The sequence below is a fragment of the Ranitomeya variabilis genome, chromosome 7, assembly GCF_051348905.1.
Source record: "Ranitomeya variabilis isolate aRanVar5 chromosome 7, aRanVar5.hap1, whole genome shotgun sequence".
Lineage (NCBI taxonomy): Eukaryota > Metazoa > Chordata > Amphibia > Anura > Dendrobatidae > Ranitomeya > Ranitomeya variabilis.
Window position 1 is genome coordinate 136,985,204 of NC_135238.1, and position 22,405 is coordinate 137,007,608.

The following is a 22,405-nucleotide window of genomic DNA, read 5'->3' on the forward strand; positions in this document are numbered from 1 at the left end:
ACATTGCTTTAGTTCTCGTGGAGCACCTGAAGGGTTAATAAACTTCTTGAATTTGGTTTTGCGCACCTTGAGGGGTGCAGTTTTTAGAATGATGTCTCTTTTGGGCATTTTCTGTTATATTGACACCCCAAAACTCACTTCAAATGTGAGGTGGTCCCTAAAAAAATGGTTTTGTAAATTTTGTTGGAAAAATGAGAAATCGCTGGTCAACTTTTAACCCTTATAACATCCTAACAAAAAAAATATGTTTCCAAAATTGTGCTGATGTAAAGTTGACATGTGGGAAATGTTATTTATTAACTATTTTGTGTGACGCCACTCTCTGATTTAAGGGTACAAAAATTAAGTTTGAAATTTTAAAAGTTTTGACCAAATTTCAGCTTTTTTCATAAATAAACGCAAGTTATATCGAAGAAATGTTTCAACTAACATGAAGTACAATATGCCTCAGAATCAGTGGGATACGTTGAAACGTTCCAGAGCTGTAACCTCATAAAGTGACAATGGTCAGAATTGTAAAAATTGGCCCGGTCATTAAGTACCAAATTGTCTCTGTCGCTAATGGGTTAAATAAACATTACATGCAGGTTATTTTTTGGATTATTTTCCATTATATGTACATTTTATATGGATTTGGATACAAAGAGAGGGTGTTCTGTAACTTAAAACGTTTCTGCCAAAAGTTAGTCAAAAACAATTGTCAGATCTAACTCAATGAAAATTGTGTTCTCCAGTCAAATGGGCAGACAAACAAAATAGACTAGCGAAAACATGATTGAAGAAATGTGTTACAGATAAGCAAACCTACATTTGATGTGCTTGGATCACAAAAAATAAACATTTGTGAGGCACAAAAGGAACAAAAATATGTTAAAAGAATACTTGATGCCATCTATGAAACAAGGCAATATAAATTTGATAGTCTCATTGGTTCTGGTAATTGGTTAGTCTTAATAAAGTGCTTTTCTCTACTTTATATATTATAATGGCAAGATTTCTATTACTGTTAAGAGTGGAAATATTGCCTCCTTCTCTATGACGTTTAACATTTTCATGGAAAATAGACATCCTCATTCCTAAGATACAACAGTTATGTACACATTCCTATTAATATTGCCAAACTAATTATAGTGTGGTGTGACATGTTCCCAAAGTCACAGATAGCGGTGCAGGTACTCAGCTATACCAGGATGTGCCTGGTGTAGCTTACCGCCACTTTCAAACTGTAATTGGATTGATATTTTATTTAGAGTGTTACTGAGAATTTCCCTTCATGTGTCACCCACCTGCCATGTGCTCGCTTAAGTCGGCCAGGTGGCGTCACATGGACAATGTTTATTTGCCTTTGGATGATTATAAGCTGTGAACTAGTTGCTGATTACTGTGCATCAATAAAATGGCAAGCTTTATTGCACTGCTCTCAAGCCAAGCAGATGTTCCCTTCTTTTACTGAATGTGATTTTTATTTTCGAATATCATTGTGTTAAAGTATACTGTAGAAAGTACTAGTTGTGTTCATTTTAGTGTAACAAACATTTTACCATAAAGGCTTTTAAGGTAAATAAGGTAATTATCTCAAAGAAATCCTATTTCAGGAGACCTTGGCAACCAGATGCTCAGCATTCATTTCAGCAAGAATCGCTTGTTGCAAGGAGCCTACAAGTACCTTTATTTGAGGGAATCAGTCAGTGGGATCAACCATCCTAAACAGTCTATATTGGTATGTAAGTCATAGGAAAATATAATATTACAGGTTATGGGTGCTAGATTCTGTGATGCGACACTGATAAAGGGAACTAGTCTGATTGCTGTATGTGGAGTCGAGAAGGAATTGTTCCCCTAATATAGAGCAATTAGTGTCTGCCCCATGGGGTTTTCGAATTTCTCTTGATCAACATGTTAGGGTATAGGTTGAACTTGATGGACTTATGTCTACCTTCAAACTAAAAAAAATATGCAACTATGAAACCAGTGTGACAGATGTAATGATTGACAGTCGGTTCACTGATCTACATGTCTCACACTCGTAAGCCTCCTTTCATTTAATCCCTTCACTCTGAAATTCTTTTCACATTCATGACCAGCCCAAATTTTACTATTCTAACCAGTGTCATTTTATATGGTAATAACGCTTGAAAGCTTCAACTGATCCCACTGATTCTAAGACTTTTTTAGTGACACATTATACTTTCTGAAAGTGGTAAAATTTCTTCAATATGACTAGCATTTAGTTGTGAAAAAAAAGGAAATATGGCGAAAAATTAGCAATTTTCAAACTTTAACCCCTTTACCCCCAAGGGTGGTTTGCACGTTAATGACCAGGCCAATTTTTACAATTCTGACCACTGTCCTTAAATGAGGTTATAACTCTGGAACGCTTCAACGGATCCCGGTGATTCTGACTTTGTTTTCTCGTGACATATTGTACTTCATGATAGTAGTAAAATTTCTTTGATATTACCTGCGTTTATTTGTGAAACAAATGGAAATTTTGCAAAAATTTTGAAAATTTTCCAACTTTGAATTTTTATGCAATTAAAGCGCAGAGATATGTCACACAAAATACTTAATAAGTAACATTTCCCACATGTCTACTTTACATCAGCACAATTTTGGAACCAACATTTTTTTTGTTAGGGAGTTATAAAGGTTAAAAGTTGACCAGCAATTTCTCATTTTTACAACACCATTTTTTTTAGGGACCACATCTCATTTGAAGTCATTTTGAGGGGTCTATATGATAGAAAATAACCAATTGTGACACCATTCTAAAAACTGCACCCCTCAAGGTGCTCAAAACCACATTCAAGAAGTTTATTAACCCTTCAGGTGTTTCACAGGAATTTTTGGAATGTTTAAATAAAAATGAACATTTAACTTTTTTTCACAAAAAATTTACTTCAGCTCCAATTTGTTTTATTTTACCAAGGGTAACAGCAGAAAATGGACCCCAAAAGTTGTTGTACAATTTGTCCTGAGTACGATGATACCCTATATGTGGGGGTAAATCACTGTTTGGGCGCATGGGAGAGCTTGGAAGGGAAGGAGCGCTATTTGAGATGGGTCGCCATGTTGCGTTTGGAGAGCCACTGATGTGCCTAAACTTTGAAACCCCCCACAAGTGACACCATTTTGGAAAGTAGACCCCCTAAGGAACTTATCTAGATGTGTGGTGAGCACTTTGACCCATTAAGTAATTCACAGAAGTTTATAATGCAGAGCGGTAAAAATAAAAAATCATATTTTTTCACAAAGATGATCTTTTCGCCCCAATTTTATATTTTCTCAAGGGTAAGAGAAGAAATTGGACCCAAAAGTTGTTGTCCAATGTGTCCTGAGTACGCTGATACCCCATATGTTGGGGTAAACCCCTGTTTGGGCGCACAGGAGAGCTCGGAAGGGAAGGAGCACTGTTTTACTTTTTCAACGCAGAATTGGCTGGAATTGAGATCGGACGCCATGTCGCGTTTGAAGAGCCCCTGATGTGCCTAAACAGTGGAAACCCCCCAATTATAACTGAAACCCTAATCCAAACACATGCCTAACCCTAATCCCAACGGTAACCCTAACCACACCCCTAACCCTGACACAACCCTAACCCTAATCCCAACCCTATTCCCAACCATAAATGTAATCCAAACCCTAACCCTAACTTTAGCCCCAACCCTAACCCTAACTTTAGCCCCAACCCTAACTGTAGCCTTAACCCTAGCCCCAAACCTAACCCTAGCCTAACCCTAGTATTACCCTAACCCTAGCCCTAACCCTGGCCCTAACTCTAACCCTAGCCCTAACCCTAGCCCTAACCCTAATGGGAAAATGGAAATAAATACATTTTTTAAATTTTTTCATTTTTCGCTAACTAAGGGAGTGATGAAGGGGGGTTTGATTTACTTTTATAGCAGGTTTTTTAGCGGATTTTTATGATTGGCAGCCGTCACACACTGTAAGATGCTTTTTATTGCAAAAAATATTCTTTGCGCTACCACATTTTGAGAGCTATAATTTTTCCATATTTTAGTCCACAGAGTCATGTGAGGTCTTGTTTTTTGCGGGACAAGTTGATGTTTTTATTAGTAACATTTTCGGGCAAGTGACATTTTTTGATCGCTTTTTATTCCGACTTTTGTGAGGCAGAATGACCAAACACCAGCTATTCATGAATTTCTTTTGGGCGTTTATACCGTTCCGCGTTTGGTAAAATGGATAAAGCAGTTTCATTCTTCGGGTCAGTACGATTACAGCGATACCTCATTTATATCATTTTTTTATGTTTTGGCGCTTTTATATGATAAAAACTATTTTATAGAAAAAATAATTATTTTTGCATCGCTTTATTCTGAGGACTATAACTTTTTTCTTTTTTCTTTGATGATGCTGTATAGCGGCTCGTTTTTTGCGGGACAAGATGAAGCTTTCAGCGGTACCATGGTTATTTGTATCTGTCTTTTTGATCGCGTGTTATTCCACTTTTTGTTTGGCGGTATGATAATAAAGCATTGTTTTTTGCCTCGTTTTTTTTTTACGGTGTTCACTGAAGGGGTTAACTATTGGGACAGTTTTATAGGTCAGGTCGTTACAGACGCGGCGATACTAAATATGTGTACTTTTATTGTTTTTTTATTTGGATAAACAAATGTATTTATAGGAACAATATATTTTGGGGGGGGAATTTTTTTTACACATGTGAATATTTTTTTTTTACACTATAACATTGCCCCGGGGGGGGGCATCATGTTATAGTGTAAGATCGCTGATCTGACACTTTGCTGTGCACTGTGTCAGATCAGCGATCTGACGTGCACAGCTCCAGGCTTACAGGCGCCTGCTCTGAGCAGGCGCTGTGAAGCCACCTCCCTGCAGGACCCGGATGCAGCGGCCATTTTGGATCCGGGCCTGCTGCAGGGAGGAGGAGGTAAGAGGCCCTCGGAGCAACGCGATCACATCGCATTGCTCCGGGGGTCTCAGGAAAGCACGTAGGGAGCCCCCTCCCTGCGCGATGTTTCCCTATACCGCCGGAACACTGCAATCATGTTTGATCGCAGTGTGCCGGGGGTTAATGTGCCGGGGGCGGTCCGTGACCGCTCCTGGCTTATAGTGCCGGATGTCAGCTGTGATAGTCAGCTGACACCCGGCCGTGATCGGCCGTGCTCCCCCCGTGAGCGCGGCCGATCGCATATGATGTACTATCCCGTCGGTGGTCATACGGGCCCACCCCACCTCGACGGGATAGTACGTCTAATGTCAGAAAGGGGTTAAGTTGTATGCCCTTAAATCAGAGAGTTACCATATATCACACAAAATAGTTAATAAATAACATTCTACCATGTCACTTTACCTCAGCACAATTTCTGAAACATAATTTTTTTTTCTTAGGACGTTAAAAGGGTTAAAAGTTGACCAGCGGTTTCTCATTTTTCCAACAAGATTTACAAAACCATTTTTTAAGGGACCACATCACATTTGAAGTGATTTTGAGGGGCTATATTACAGAAAATACCCAAAAGTGACACCATTCTAAAAACTGCACCGCTCAAGGCGCTCAAAACCACATTAAAGAAGTTGATAAACCATTCAGGTGCTTCATGGGAATTTTTTGGAATGTGGAAGGAAAAAATTATATGCAAATTGCCTCTTCAGAGAAAAAGAGGACTTAAACTCTATAGCGCCACCTGTTGGAAGTAGCGATCCTACAAGTCACAATCAACCCTTTAACGAGTCGCGCAATATGACTTAGGATAAAAGCCAAATCAGTATCTCAATTCGCAGACACGGTGCTTCGGGCTGTTGGCCCTCGTCAGTGCGAAGTATGAGAACTAATTTGGCTAGGTGAGAGGCTCTGGACTGGGGTATAAGGGGCAACATTTCTCCTTATGGAGAGTGACATACCAGCTCTGGCTTGTATGAAGGAAAAAATGAACATTTAACTTTTTTTCACAAAAATTTTACTTTAGACCCAAATTATTTTATTTTTGCAAGGGTAACTAGAAAAAATGGACTCCAAAATTTGTTGTGCTAGTTCTCCTGAGCATGCCGATACCCTATGTGTGTGGGGAAAATCATTGTTTGGGCACATGGCAGGGCTCGGAAGGGAAGGAGGGCTGTTGTGATTCGGTTCGTGGGCTCCCCCGGTGGTCTCTTGTGGTACTGGTGTCCTGCAAGCTTTGTCTTCTCAGTTCACCTGTTCCTATCAGGATGTGGGAGTATCCTATTTAACCTTGCTCCTCAGTCATTCTAATGCTGGCCATCAATGTATCCAGAGTGATTCTGTTGCAGGTTCCTGCTCCCAGTTTTCTGCTCAGCTAAGTTGGACACTTTAGTCCTTAAGTCTATTTTTGTATGTTTTGTCCAGTTTGCACTTATGTGAATCTCTGCAGATGGAAGCTCTTGTTGGGCTGAAATTACCACTCCAGTGGCATGAGTTGTCACATGAGTTAAGGTAATTTCAGGATGGTGTTTTGAAGGGTTTTGCAGCTGACCGCGAAGTCCTCTGTTGTATCTTTCTGCTATTTAGTTAGCGGGCCTCTCTGTGCTAAATCTGCTTTCATACTACGTGTGTCTTTTCATCTGCTCTCACCGTTATTATATGTGGGGGGCTGCTATCTCCTGTGGGGACATTCTCTGGAGGCAAGCCAGGACTGTGTTTTCTTCTACCAGGGGTAGTTAGTTCTCCGGCTGGCGCGCGGCATCTAGAGACAACGCAGGAATGCCCCCTGGCTACTTCTAGTGTGGTGTGTAGGTTTAGCATCGCGGTCAGCTCTAGTTTCCATCACCCGAGAGCTTGTCCGTTTATTCTATGCTTCTGATGTTTCCTTGCCATTGGAAACCATAACAGTAGAGTGATTCTGTTGCATGTTCCTGCTCCCAGTTTTCTGCTCAGCTAAGTTGGACACTTTAGTCCTTAAGTCTATTTTTGTATGTTTTGTCCAGTTTGCACTTATGTGAATCTCTGCAGCTGGAAGCTCTTGTTGGGCTGAAATTACCACTCCAGTGGCATGAGTTGTCACATGAGTTAAGGTAATTTCAGGATGGTGTTTTGAAGGGTTTTGCAGCTGACCGCGAAGTCCTCTGTTGTATCTTTCTGCTATTTAGTTAGCGGGCCTCTCTGTGCTAAATCTGCTTTCATACTACGTGTGTCTTTTCATCTGCTCTCACCGTTATTATATGTGGGGGGCTGCTATCTCCTGTGGGGACATTCTCTGGAGGCAAGCCAGGACTGTGTTTTCTTCTACCAGGGGTAGTTAGTTCTCCGGCTGGCGCGCGGCATCTAGAGACAACGCAGGAATGCCCCCTGGCTACTTCTAGTGTGGTGTGTAGGTTTAGCATTGCGGTCAGCTCTAGTTTCCATCACCCGAGAGCTTGTCCGTTTATTCTATGCTTCTGATGTTTCCTTGCCATTGGAAACCATAACAGTATGGCCAGCCCAAATGTTTAATCTATAGGCTGAAGCAAGAGAGAAAAGGAACTGTGTGAAACCTTTTTTTTTTTTTTTTTTCCTTCCTCTGAAGTACTGTTATGGTTTCCAATGGCAAGGAAACATCAGAAGCATAGAATAAACGGACAAGCTCTCGGGTGATGGAAACTAGAGCTGACCGCGATGCTAAACCTACACACCACACTAGAAGTAGCCAGGGGGCATTCCTGCGTTGTCTCTAGATGCCGCGCGCCAGCCGGAGAACTAACTACCCCTGGTAGAAGAAAACACAGTCCTGGCTTGCCTCCAGAGAATGTCCCCACAGGAGATAGCAGCCCCCCACATATAATAACGGTGAGAGCAGATGAAAAGACACACGTAGTATGAAAGCAGATTTAGCACAGAGAGGCCCGCTAACTAAATAGCAGAAAGATACAACAGAGGACTTCGCGGTTAGCTGCAAAACCCTTCAAAACACCATCCTGAAATTACCTTAACTCATGTGACAACTCATGCCACTGGAGTGGTAATTTCAGCCCAACAAGAGCTTCCAGCTGCAGAGATTCACATAAGTGCAAACTGGACAAAACATACAAAAATAGACTTAAGGACTAAAGTGTCCAACTTAGCTGAGCAGAAAACTGGGAGCAGGAACATGCAACAGAATCACTCTGGATACATTGATGGCCAGCATTAGAATGACTGAGGAGCAAGGTTAAATAGGATACTCCCACATCCTGATAGGAACAGGTGAACTGAGAAGACAAAGCTTGCAGGACACCAGTACCACAAGAGACCACCGGGGGAGCCCACAAACCGAATCACAACAGAGGGCCATTTGACCTTTTGAATGTAAAATTTGCTGGAATAATTAGCGGATGCCATATCGCGTTTGGAGAGCCCCTGATGTGCCTAAACAGAGAAAACCCCCAACAAGTGACACAATTTTGAAAACTAGACCCCTCAGGGAACTTATTTAGATGTGTAGTGAGCACCTTGAACTCCCAGGTGCTTTACAGAAGTTTGTAACATTGAGCCACAAAAATATTATTAAGCCCCAATTTTTTTATTTTCAAAAAGGACAGCAGGAGAAAATCGACCCCAAAATTTGTTGTGCAATTTCTCCTGAGTATGCAGATACCCCATATGTGGGGGTAAACTACTATTTAGGCTCACAGCAGAGTTCAGAGTAGAAGGAGTGGCATTTTGGAATGCAGACTTTGATGGAATGGTCTGCCGGTGTCACTTCTCTTTTCGAGAGCCACTGATGTGCCTAAACAGTGGAAAACCCCCAAAAGTGACACCATTTTGGAAGCTAGACGCCTCAAGGAATGTATCTAGATGGGTGGTGAGCACCTTGATGATTTTAATGCCATGGGTTTTTTCCAGAAACAAGCAGCAGTAGATGTTGCTGAGGAAAAATTGCAAACTGCCGTTGTAGTGACCAGTATGTTGTGCCCAGCTCATGCACCCATAAATTAGGTGGGCTCTCGTCTCTACAGAAAAGCCAAACAGGTAGGCACTAACTGTGGTTTAGGCACACTGGGGCTCAGAACAGAGAGGGCATTTGAATTTGGGAGCACATAATTTGTTGAACGTCTTTTGGGGGGTGAGGGCCATTTCGTTTTTCGAGAGCCTTTGTGCTACCAGTAACATGGAAGCCCACTATATTTCCGCTAACAGATGATGGACCTGAGCGCGGACTTGCCTTTTTTGTGGATGGAGTTGAAGCTTTTGTTGAGAACATTTTACATAACATTTTGGATCACATTTATCCAACAGACACTGTAAGCTGAGCACTTACATCGGGGTTTCCCTTTAAATCAGATGAAACCCCCAAGGGAGGCACTCACTATAATGAGGCAGCAGAGTTACTCTGGACTCCGTCTGGCCTCTGATCAGCATTGTCTGTTTTTTCAGATGTGTACAAAAATGTGGCCAATGGCACTTTTATGCACGCCTAAAAAGATGGACACAGCCGGATCACAGCTCAGACGGCAGCCACAGTGTCTCCATCGGCCTCATGTTAGGGAATCTTCCTCAGGGGGTTCCGTCAATCACGCATTTCAGAGATTTACATGGAAACCCCAGTATAAGCACTCAGTATAGAGCGAAGGACACATGGGAGCCGAGCCTTACTGCGATCTTTGGGAGGCAGAATGAACAATAGCAATAACAAATAGCAATATTGCCTTGCGCAGGCGTGTACTCCGGAGCACAGAAAATGAACTTCAATCCAATATTGCGGCCAGCATGCAGCCAGCGGGTAAGGAAAGGGTGAATCAAACACCCGAAAACCCCGCCCATATGACCCAAAACTGGTCCCGCCAAATTCAGGTGACAGGTTCCCTTTAACCTACTGATGTCTCAATTAATTTTACTTTTATTGGTGCCTATTTTTATTTTTTACTTGTTTATTTACCGGTAGCTGCTGCATTTTCCACCCTAGGCTTATACTCGAGTCATTAAGTTTTCCTATTTTTTGTGTGGCAAAATTAGGGGTCTCGGATTATAACTCGGGTCGGCTTATACTCGAGTATATACGGTATTTTTTATGTAATTCCGCTTGTGGTAAAATTGGTAAAGCAGCTTTATTCTTTGGGTCAGTACGATTACAGCGATACCACATTTATATCATTTTTTTATGTTTTGGCGCTTTTACACAATGAAAACTATTTTATTGAAAAAAAAGAATTATTGCATCACTTTATTCAGCTGATGAAGCTGTATTGCAGCTTGTTTTTTTGTGGGACAATATGACGTCTTCAGCTATACTATTCTTATTCACATTTATCTATTTGATCACGTTTTATTCCAGTTTTTGGGGGGCTGTATGATGAAAAAACAATAATTTGTTGCCTTGTTTTTTTTTTATGGTGTTCACTAAAGGGGTTAACCAGTGGGATAATTTTATAGGTCGGGTTGTTCCAGACGCGGCGATACCAAATATGTGTACATTTATTTATTTTTATTTTTTTCATAATAATATTTATTTATGTGCACAATATACAGCTCTGACAAAAATTAAGATACCACCACATCAAAAACCTGTCATTGGCAGCCCAATCTTCAGATCTGAACCCCAATCAAAACCTCTGGAATATAATCAAGAGGATGATGGATAGTCACAAGCCATCAAACAAAGAAAAACTGCTTACATTTTTGCGCCAGAAGCAGTGTGAAAGCCTGGTGGAAAGCATGCCGAGACGCATGAAAGCTGTGATTAAAAATCATAGTTATTCCACAAAATATTGATTTCTGATCTCTTCCTGAGTTAAAACATTAGTATTGTTGTTTCTAAATGATTATGAACTTGCTTTCTTTGCATTATTTGAGGTCTGAAAGCACTGGGGTTTTTTTTTTAAATTTTGACCATTTTTCTTTGTCAGAAAAAAAATACAAAAATTATTGTTTGGAAATTCGGAGACATGTTGTCAGAAGTTTATATAATAAAAGAACAATTTACATTTTACTAAAAAAATATACCTATAAAGAGAAAAATCAGACAAACTGAACATTTTGCAGTGGTCTCTTAATTTTTGCCAGAGCTGTATTTGATCCCTTGCTGATTTTGTAAGTTTGCCCTCTTACAAAGACATGAATAGTCTATAATTTTAAGGGTAGGTTAATTTTAACATTGAGAGATAGAATATCAAAAATAAAATCCAGAAAATCACATTGTATAAATTATATTAATTTATTTGCATTTGCAGTGAGAAAGAAGTAACTAAGTATTTGATCCCCTACCCTACCAAGAGTTCTGGCTCCTACAGACCAGTTAGTCGCTCCTAATCAACTCGTTACCTGCAATAAAGACAGCTGTATTACATAGTCACCTTTATAAAAAGACTCCTGTCCACAGACTCAATCAGTCAGACTCTAACCTCTACAACATGGGCAAGACCAAAGCATAAGTAAGGCACTGGGTGAGAAGGAGACAACTGAAGGTGCAATAGTAAGAAAATGGAAGAAATGCAAAATGACTGTCAATTGACATCGATCTGGGGCACCATGCAAAATCTCACCTTATGGGGTATACTGCATTATGAGGAAGGTGAAAGATCAGCCTAAAACTACACGAGGGGAACTTGTTAATTATCTCAGGGCAGCTGGGACCACAGTCACCAAGAAAACCTTTGGCAACACATTACGCCGTAAAGGTTTAAAATTCTGTAGTGCTCGCAAGGTCCCCCTGCTCAAGAAGGCACATGTGCAGGCCCTTCTGAACTTTACAATGAACATCTGGATGATTCTGTGAATGATTGGGAGAAGGTGCTGTGGTCAGATGAGACAAAAATTGAGGTATTTTGCATTAACTCAACTAACTCAACCGTGTTTGGAGGAAGAGAAATGCTGCCTATGACCCAAAGAACACCGTTCCCACTGTCAAGCATGGAGGTGGAAACATTATGTTTTGGAGGTGTTTCTCTGCTAAGGGCACAGGACTACTTCACCACATCAATGGGAGAATGGATAGAGCCATGTACCGTGAAATCCTGAGTGACAACCTCCTTCACTCCACCAGAATATTAAAAATGGGTCGTGGCTGGGTTTTCCAGCTAGACAATGACCCAAAATATACAGCCAAGGCAGCAAAGAAGTGGCTCAAAATGAAGCACATTAAGGTCAGGGAGTGGCCTGGCCAGTCTCTAGACCTTTATTCCATAGAAAACTTATGGAGGGAGTTGAAGCTTCGAGTTGCCAAGCAACAGCCTCCAAATCTTAATGATTTAGTGATGATCTGCAAAGAGGAGTGGACCAAAATTCCTCCTGACATGTGCACAAACCTCATCATCAACTATAAAAAACTGACTGCTGTGCTTGCCAACATGGTTTTTTCCACCAAGGATTAAGTGTTTGCCAGAGGGATCAAATACTTACTTCTCACTGCAAAATTCAAATACATTTCTATAATTAATACAATGTGATTTTCTGGATTTTATTTTTGATATTCTACTTCTCAATGTTAAAATTAACCTACACTTAAAATTATAGACTGTTCATATCTTTGTCAGTGGGTAAACTTAGAAAATCGGCAAGGGATCAAATACTTATTTCCCTCACTGTATATAAAGTATATATTTTTTTATTTAAAAAAAATATTTTTACAACTTTTTTTTTTTTACTTATTCCTACTAATGGGACTTTCACTTTCTGCACACTGATCGCAGTTGTAAGATACAGCAATACAGGACCATTGCTATACCTTATAGCCTGTCAGTGCTGCAAATACAAGTCAAGTCTGACCTTTCACCTAGCTTAAAAAAGCTTATGGCTTTTCATTTTAGCTATTAAGTTAAACATTAGATGAAAAACACAGAACACTTGAGGGAAAAAGAGCAAGAGCCTAGAAACTAAGAACACAATACTGATAAATCAGAAGACCTGTAGAAAAGATAGAAATTAACCATTGAAACTGAGTTTACACCACTTAATGTCACATAAACATCAGAATAAACATGCTGATGCTGACAGGTTTGGCTGATGGTCTAATGTGTATGGGGCAGTCAGCCGGCGAATGATGAGCAGAGATGTTGATTTTGCATGTCCGAATTTGGATTGTCGACCACATTGTTCTCCCGGAGAAAAGCTGCTGCATACACATAGAGAACACAGGTGCGCTTGGCGGAAGGAGCGCTGCAGGAACCTTTCCTTCCAACCAGAAAAAAATGTAAAACCTGTCCATTTATAATGACTACAGACAAGATTAAAATCCCCAATTCATATCAGGACTACAAGATCCCAGGTACTTTCAGCTGCATCACATCTAATGTGGTGTACTGGTGTACTTAATTATATGTACCAAATGTCCAACTGGAGGTCTGTATGTAGGGGAGACAGGGCAAAAGCTTAGAACAAGGATGAATTCTCACCACCACACAATAAGAGAAAAAAGAATGGATCTACCTATGGAAAATACATTTTTGTATCCCAGATCACAGCACCATGGACATGAGATTACTTGTAACTTGCAAAAGGTAAATTCAAATCTCAGAGAGTCAGAAGAGCCTGGGAGTATAAACTTATGACAACCTTTGACACTTTCAGTGCAGGTATAAATGTGTCACATGGATTTATGTCTTTTTACATCAATTAAGGAAATTGCTCCTCAGAATCACAACACAGAACCAGACCCCAATCTGAGGACAATAAAACATTCACACTCCTTATCTATGAACTGTTCCAATATTTATGGACACGACTGTTTATCACTCTCCCATATTGGTAGTTTTGCTTCACGTCAGCTGTCTCATCAATGGCATTATTTCTGTGCTGTGCTGTGTTGTGTATAAATATGTGACTCTTCAGATTTTGTATTAGTCCATGCCTGATGAAGAGACCTGAGTAGTCTCGAAAGCTTGCAATTTGTTACCATCTTTTCAGTTAGCCATTAAAAGGTATCAACCACTGAGGACTCTCAGTTCTAAATATTTTGTTATGTGTATGGGATGTTCGGCCGACAGCTATCTAATGAGTATGGCCGGCTTTAGAGGGCTTGTTCCAACTCTGCTTATTATCACCTGTCCGGAGGAGGGATGATAACTTGCTGATTGCTGGGGGAACTTCTCAATAGGACTCCATTAGATGCTCAGATTGCAACTTTGAAATGTCTAATTACAATGGATTCACATTCAAAGTGATACCTTTCTGAGTTAGGATAGCCCCTTTAATAATATTCATAAAAAGTCTAGATGATAAGAGACTGTTCGCTGCTGTTAGGAGTGGGAGATTATCGTCAGAAGAGAACCTCTAGACTTGGGTTTAATTTATTGACCTGGACAATTATTTGCACTGAGCTGTACATAAACAAGGAGGTGTGACTATGGTATGAACAGCAAAATCCTATTGTCTATATACTGTACGCACATGTACTAACGAACATATGGATGGCTCAAAAAATCAATATCCATTTTTAACAAGATGGGTTTATTGCTTTATTGTGTCAGTACGAACATGGCATCATGAGTGTTATGATGTACCGTCTCTCAACATCTATGTTGGAGGCATAAACTCATGGAGGCAGTGATTCGTGTCTAACTTTCCAGCTGGCAGGTAAAATTCAATTTTGAGCTTCTTTTTTTCAGTACAATTCTATATATAATGTTAATTCTCATATTGCCCATATTAAAGGGGTTGTCCAGGAAAGATGAGTTATCACCTACTTACATGATGCGTGATAATTTAGGCATTGAAAGAGGTTTGCACTTTTACACTATTTTATTAGAATGGAGCGGCAGTGCGCATGCCCAACCACCATGCCATTCATCCTCTAGGGGGCTGCTGGCTTTTTCCAGCAGCCTCACTGTGTACCATTCTAAAGAAGATAAAAGTGCGCCCAGTTCGGCAGATCAGTGCAAGTCCCAGTGGTTGGACCTCCACTGATATTTTACTTAGCACTAGTGATGAGCGAGTGTACTCGTTGCTCGGGTGACCTCCGAGTATTTATGACTGCTTGGAGATTTAGCTTTCATCACGGCAGCTGAATGATTTACAGCTAGTAGCCAGCCTAAGTACATGTGGGGATTCCCTAGCAACCAGGCAACTCACACATGTACTCAGCCTGGCTAGTAGCTGTAAATAATTCAGCTGCCGGGAAGAAAACTAAATCTCTTAGCAGTCATAAATACTCGGAGGTCACCCGAGCAACGACTACACTCGCTCGTCATTAGTGCTTAGTAAAATATCAGTGGAGGTCCAACCACTGGGACTTGCACTGATCTGCCGAACTGGGAACGAGTATACTCGCTCGTCACTACTTAGCACCTATCCTGTGGATAAGTGATAACTTCTCTTCACCGGAGAACCCCTTCAAGCATTCTTCTCTTCCTCAGCAATTTATATTTTTATTATTATGCTTTGCTTATATAGCGCTATCTTATTCCGCAGCACTTTACAGACATAATCATCGCTGTCCCCAATGGGGCACACAATCTAAGTTTCCTATCAGTATGGAGTGTGGGAGGAAGCCAGAGAACCTGGAGGAAACCCAAGCAAACATGGGGAGATTATACAAACTCCTTGCAGATGTTGTCCTTGGTGGGACATGAACCCAAGACCCCAGCGCTGCAAGTCTGCAGCACTAACCACTGAGCCACCATGCTGCCCATTTTTAGGAACCATGAGAACAGGGTAATTTTCAGGCAATATAAAGCGGGGGAAAAACTTAATGAACATATATTGTTCAAGTTCAGCTAAGGTTTGTCAGGAACTCCTGTATTATTATTCCCATGAGGGAAATTGAACAGCTCTCCTCTCATGCTATGCGTACAACGTATAGCGACCTTTACTTCCTACTTTTACGTTTGTACCACAGACTCCAAGTTTGAAATAATGCACAGCTATTACTTTGACTCTGGAGCATGAAATAAAATTTTCACCTTTTTTGCATTAAGTAGAACATAGTGTTACTCAGACTGTTACTCAGACTGGTAAAAATAAATATATAAAATATAGTGAAACGTCAAGGACATCTGTGTGCAGCAAGAGCCATAAATCAGGAAATGTGGCAAAATGTGGGCTCTTGCTACACACCGACAATCTTGACAAAGACCGCTCCTTGTCAAAACAGATATGATCAAAATTTGTAGCAGGACCTATAGTTACTACCGTATATACTCGAGTATAAGCCGAACCGAGTATAAGCCGACCCCCCTAATTTTGCCACAAAAAACAGGGAAAACTTAATGACTCGAGTATAAGCCTAGGGTGGGAAATGCAGCAGCTACCGGTAAATTTCAAAAGTAAAAATAGATACCAATAAAAGTAAAATTAATGGAGACATCAGTAGGTTAAGTGTTTTTGAATATCCATATTGAATCAGGAGCCCCATATAATGCTCCATACAGTTCATGATGGGACCCATAAGATGCTCCATACAAAATACGCCCCATATAATGCTCCATAAAGTTTATGATGGCCCCATAAGATGCTCCATATTAAAATATGCCCCATATAATCCCGCATAAAGGTTAATAATGGCCCCATAAGATGCTCCATAGACACATTTGCCCAATATAATGCTGCACAAATGTTGATTATGGCCCCATAAGATGCTCCATAGAGATATTTACCCCATATAGTGCTGCACAAACGTTATGGCCCCATAAGATGCTCCATAAAGATATTTGCCCCATATAGTGCTGCACAAATGTTAATTATGGCCCCATAAGATAGCTCCATAAAGATATTTGCTCCATACAGACAATTGCCCCATATAGTGCTGCACAAATGTTAATCATGGCCCCATAAGATAGCTCCATAAAGATATTTGCCCCATATAGTGCTGCACAAATGTTAATTATGACCCCATAAAATGCTCCATAAAGATATTTGCCCCATATAATCCTGCATGAACGTTGATTATGGCCCCATAAGATGCTCCATACAGACACTTGCCCCATTTGCTGTTGTTGCGCTAAAAAAAAAATCACATACTCACCTCTCGTCGCTCAGGCCCCCGGCACTTGCTATATTCACCTTTCCTCTTTCCGGCCGCCACTCCGTCTTCAGCGTCTTCTGCACTGACGTTCAGGCAGAGGGCGCGCACTAACCATGTCACCGTGCCCTCTGACCTGAGCGTCACTGCAGAAGACGCTGAAGACGGAGCAGCGGCTGGAACGAGGAGAGGTGAATATCGCGCAGTGCTACGCTCCCCCTCCCCATTATACTCACCTGCTCCTGGCGCGGTGCAGACCCTGGTTCCTCGACACCGCAGCTTCTTCCTGTATAGAGCGGTCACATGGTACCACTCATTACAGTAATGAATATGCGGCTCCACCCCTATGGGAGGTGGAGGCACATATTCATTACTGTAATGAGCAGTACCATGTGACAGCTCAGTACAGGAAGAAGCTGAGGCGCCGGGAAAACCAGGGACGAGCAGGGACCGCGCCAGGAGCAGGTGAGTATTATTAGACAGCCCCCGCTCCCCCTCCCCTGCCAACCCCTGGGTATGACTCGAGCATAAGCCGAGAGGGGGACTTTCAGCCCAAAAAAATGGGCTGAAAATCTCGGCTTATACTCGAGTATATACGGTACTTTGATTAAAATATAAATATATATATATATATATATATATATATATATATATATACACACTGCTCAAAAAAATAAAGGGAACACTTAAACAACAGAATATAACTCCAAGTAAATCAAACTTCTGTGAAATCAAACTGTCCATTAGGAAGCAACACTGTTTGACAAACAATTTCACATGCTGTTGTGCAAATGGAATAGACATTAGATGGAAATGATTGGCAATTATCAAGACACATACAATAAAGGAGTGGTTCTGCAGGTGGGGACCACAGACCACATCTCGGTACCAATGCTTTCTGGCTGATGTTTTGGTCACTTTTGAATGTTGGCTGTGCTTTCACACTCGTGGTAGCATGAGATGGACTCTACAATCCTCACAAGTGGCTCCAGGTAATGCAGCTCATCCAGTATGGCACATCAATGCGAGCTGAGGCAAGAAGGTTTGCTGTGTCTGTCAGCATAGTGTCCAGAGGCTGGAGGCGCTACCAGGAGACAGGCCAGTACACCAGGAGACGTGGAGGGGGCCGTAGGAAGGCAACAACCCAGCAGCAGGACCGCTACCTCAGCCTTTGTGCAAGGAGGAACAGGAGGAGCACTGCCAGAGCCTTGCAAAATGACCTCCAGCAGGCCACAAATGTGCATGTGTCTGCACAAACGGTTAGAAACTGACTCCATGAGGATGGTCTGAGTGCCCAACGTCCACAAATGGGGGTTGTGCTCAGAGCCCAACACCGTGCAGGATGCTTGGCATTTGCCACAGAACACCAGGATTGGCAAATTCACCACTGGCGCCCTGTGCTCTTCACAGATGAAAGCAGGTTCACACTGAGCACATGTGACAGACGTGATAGAGTCTGGAGACAGTGTGGAGAGCGATCTGCTGCCTGCAACATCCTTCAGTATGACCGTTTTGACAGTGGGTCAGTAATGGTGTGGGGTGGCATGTCTTTGGAGGGCCGCGCAGCCCTCCATGTGCTCGCCAGAGGTAGCCTGACTGCCATTAAGTACTTATATGAGATCCTCAGACCCCTTGTGAGACCATATGCTATTGCAATTGGCCCTGGGTTCCTCCTAATGCAAGGACCATGCCAGACCTCATGTGGCTGGAGTGTCAGCAGATCCTGCAAGATGAAGGCACTGAAGCTATGGACTGGCCCGCCCGTTGCCCAGACCTGAATCTGATTGGACATATCTGGGACATCATGTCTCGCACCATCCACCGTCACGTGGAACCACAGACTGTCCAGGAGTTGAAGGATGCTTTATTCCAGGTCTGGGAGGAGATCTCTCAGGAGACCATCCGCCGCCTCATCAGAAGCATACCCAGGCGTTGTAGGGAGGTCATATAGGCACGTGGGGGCCACACACACTACTGAGCATCATTTCCTTGTCTTGAGGCATTTCCACTGAAGTTGGATCAGTATGTAACTTAATTTTCCACTTTGATTTTGAGCATCATTCCAACTACAGACCTCGATGGGATATTAGTTGTGATTTACGTTGATAATTTTTAGGCTTTATTGTTCTCAACACATTCCACTATGTAACGAATAAAGATTTACAACTGGAATATTTTATTCAGTGATATTTAGGATGTGGGATTGTAGTGTTCCCTTTATTTTTTGAGCAGTGTATATAATATGTAGGAGTCCCGTCAGTAGCGTAGCTACCGGGGGGGGGCAGAGGGTGCGGGCATCCCGGGCCCGGTGCTCTGAGGGGGCCCACCCGGAGCTACGCCACTGTAGCTGCAATGGCGTGCGCAGCCTCATTACAGGGTCTGACTATGGGGGTGCTGCCTTATTACAGGGTCTGACAATGGGGGCTGCCTTATTACAGGTTCTGCCTATAGGGGTGCTGCCTCATTACAGGGTCTGCCTATAGGGGTGCTGCCTCATTACTGGGTCTGCCTATAGGGGCGCGTCCTAATTACAGGGTCTGACTATTGGGGTGCTGCCTTATTACAGGGTCTGACTATGGGGGCTGCCTTATTACAGGGTCTGACCATGGGGGTGCTGCATTATTACAGGGTCTGACTATGGGGGCTGCCTTATTATAGGGTCTGCACATGGGGGTGCTGCCTTATTACAGGGTCTGACTATGGGGGTGCTGCCTTATTACAGGGTCTACCTATAGGGGTGCTGCCTTATGCTATAGAGTCTGCCTATGGGGAGTGCATTATACTATATTGTGCACTATTTGGTGCATTATGCTACTGTATATGGGGCCATCATACAGTGTGGAGATTACAGTGTGGGGGTCATTATACAGTGTTGGAGCCATCAAACAGTTTGGGGGCTACTAAGGAGTCAGTATACTGTGTGGGTGGTACTATACAGTGAGGGGGCATTATACTGTGTATAAGAGAGCATCATGCTGTGTATAGGAGAGCTGTAAGGGGGGAGACTCGGAACATTATTAAATGTAAAGTGGACACTTATTGTTATAGGGGAACTCAGGTTACTGTGGCTATCAAAGGGGCACACAGGGCAATATTACTTTCTAGGGGGCAAAATATGGGCACTTTTTCTAGGGCACTTGCACCCAGTATTACTATATTATAGAGGGTTGCTTTAGAATTTAGAGGGCACAGAGAACACAGCAGGTGCAGTAATAGGGACACATACGGCAGCAGCAGCTCAGTATTGGGGTATCAGGGGCAGTAATAGGGTCACATACGGCAGCAGAGACTCAGTATTGGGGTATCAGCAGGATGAGGAGTTTGTGTAGGTTGGGAATAGATGGTGATGGGGCTGGAATATAAGAAGTGAAATGTGTCTTTGTTGTATTCTCTGCAGACGAGTCCTGGCTGGAAGAAGTTGTCGTCTCGGTCGGGGCCAGATGGAAAAGACGGGAAAAGTGAACAATTCTATTAGAAAGAACATCAGCGGTAAGTCATTATCTGTAACTGTGCTGTGATCTCTTATATGTTCTGTAGGACTGGTATCTAACACTGACCATATGGCGGTAGTATCATTATTGGTCTTTATAGAGATTATCTTCAGTAATAGCACTGTCATCTGCTGAGGTTCTCCTCCAGTATTAGGGTGCATCACCGAGTTGTAATCAAGGTTACCTGGTTAGGGGCCCACTCAGAAGCTTCGCCCCCCCTGAACCAAAACCCTAGCTACGCCTCTGGGTCCCATGAATATGAACTGTATCTATATTGAGGATGGGGCCCTTTTACGCCCTGCGGTCATGGAAGAAGAGGTTCGGATTTACCATACAAATGACTCCTGTCGATTGACAGCTGAATGTGACAGAGCCTCGTACTTCATATAGGTGTGGGTCATACTGGAGGGACCCACATGTACTAAACATTTATATTCTGTGGATATAACTTAAACTAGATGGTGGCCCGATTCTAACGCATCGGGTATTCTAGAATATGTATGTATGTATATAGCAGCCACATAGTATATAGCACAGGTTACGTGGTATACACTGTGTTCCAAATTATTATGCAAATAATATTTCCTCATATTTTCTCTAAATTACCTATCTGAATTGCAGTTATTGTTATTTTCCAGTCATCTACTATTCTAGTATAATTGCAATGTTTTGGAACAAAATGCCTATGAAAACAGTATCTTTTTTAAAAAAAAAATAAACACTTAAAATGCATGTTCCAAATTATTATGCACAGCAGAGTTTTCAACCTTTTTTTTAATTTTAAACAAAAAAATGGTCAATTGTGAAGTTATAAGCATTATCAGCTTATTACAAAATCAAATCAAACAGTTTTCAAGTGAAAACTTTATTCTAGGTGATGTTACATTTGCACATAGGACCCCTTGTTCGAAAGAAGCTTCTGAACTCTCTCGTCCATTGAATTTGTCAGTTTTTGGATGGTTTCTGCTTCAATTGTTTTGCATGTGGACAGAATACCCTCCCAGAGCTGTTGCTTAGATGTGAACTGCCTCCTGCCATCATAGACACTCCTTTTGATGATGCTCCAGAGGTTCTCAATGGGGTTGAGGTCAGGGGAAGATAGTGGCCACACCATAAGTTTGTCCTCTTTTATGCCCATAGCAGCCAGAGATGCAGATGTGTTTTTTGCAGCATGAGACAGTGCATTATCATGCATAAAAATTATCTTGCTGCTGGTTCTTCCTCTTGAACCATGGCAGGAAGTGTTGTATTAGAAACTCCACATAGATTATGGAGTTCATCTTTACCCCTTCAGGGATCATAAAGGGGCCGACAATCTCTCTCCCCATGATTCCAGCCCAAAACATTACTCCACCTCCTCCTTGTTGGCACCTTAGCCGTGTTTTCATGGGGTGTCCATTAACCAGCCATTCTCCACTCCATCCATCTGGACCATCGAGCGTTGCACGGCACTCATCGGTGAACAAAACAGTTTGGAAGTCAGTCTTCATTTATCATTTGGCCCACTGGAGCCGTTTCTGCTTGTGTGCAGTGGATAGAGGTGGTCGACAGGATGGCTTACGCACAGCTGCAAACCTCTGAAGGACCCTGCATCTTGTTGTTCTGGGGACGTTGGAGGCACCAGCAGCTTCAAAAACTTGTCTGCTGCTATGACAAGGCATTTTTGCAGCTGCTCTTTTAACCTTACGCAATTGCCTGTTGGAAAGAGTCCTCAATTTTTCCTTATCAGCACGCACACGTGTGTGCTGGGAATCAGCTACATACTTCTTGATGGTGCGATGATCACGATGAAGTGTCTTGGCAATGTTGATTGTAGTCATGCCTTGACCTAAATACTCCACAATTTGTTGCTTCTCAGCAACCGACACATCCTTTTTCTTTCCCATTTTGGCAAAAAATGTAGGCTGCTTAATAATGTGGAACAGCCTTTTTAAGTAGTCTTGCCTTTATTTGGACACACCTACCAAACTAATTTGCACAGGTATCTGCAATTGCTTTCAGTGATATAAAGAGCCCTGACACACATCACCATCAATGAGTTTAAATGACAAACAAAAAAATTCT

At 42.0% G+C, this 22,405-nt stretch overlaps 1 protein-coding gene across 6 annotated transcripts in view; it reads right to left on the bottom strand.

The window, feature by feature from the left end:
- The window catches only part of ADAM23 (ADAM metallopeptidase domain 23), a 410,305-nt gene that overhangs the window by 139,934 nt on the left and 247,966 nt on the right, over nt 1-22,405 (bottom strand). The gene's annotated exons all lie outside the window — the stretch shown is intronic.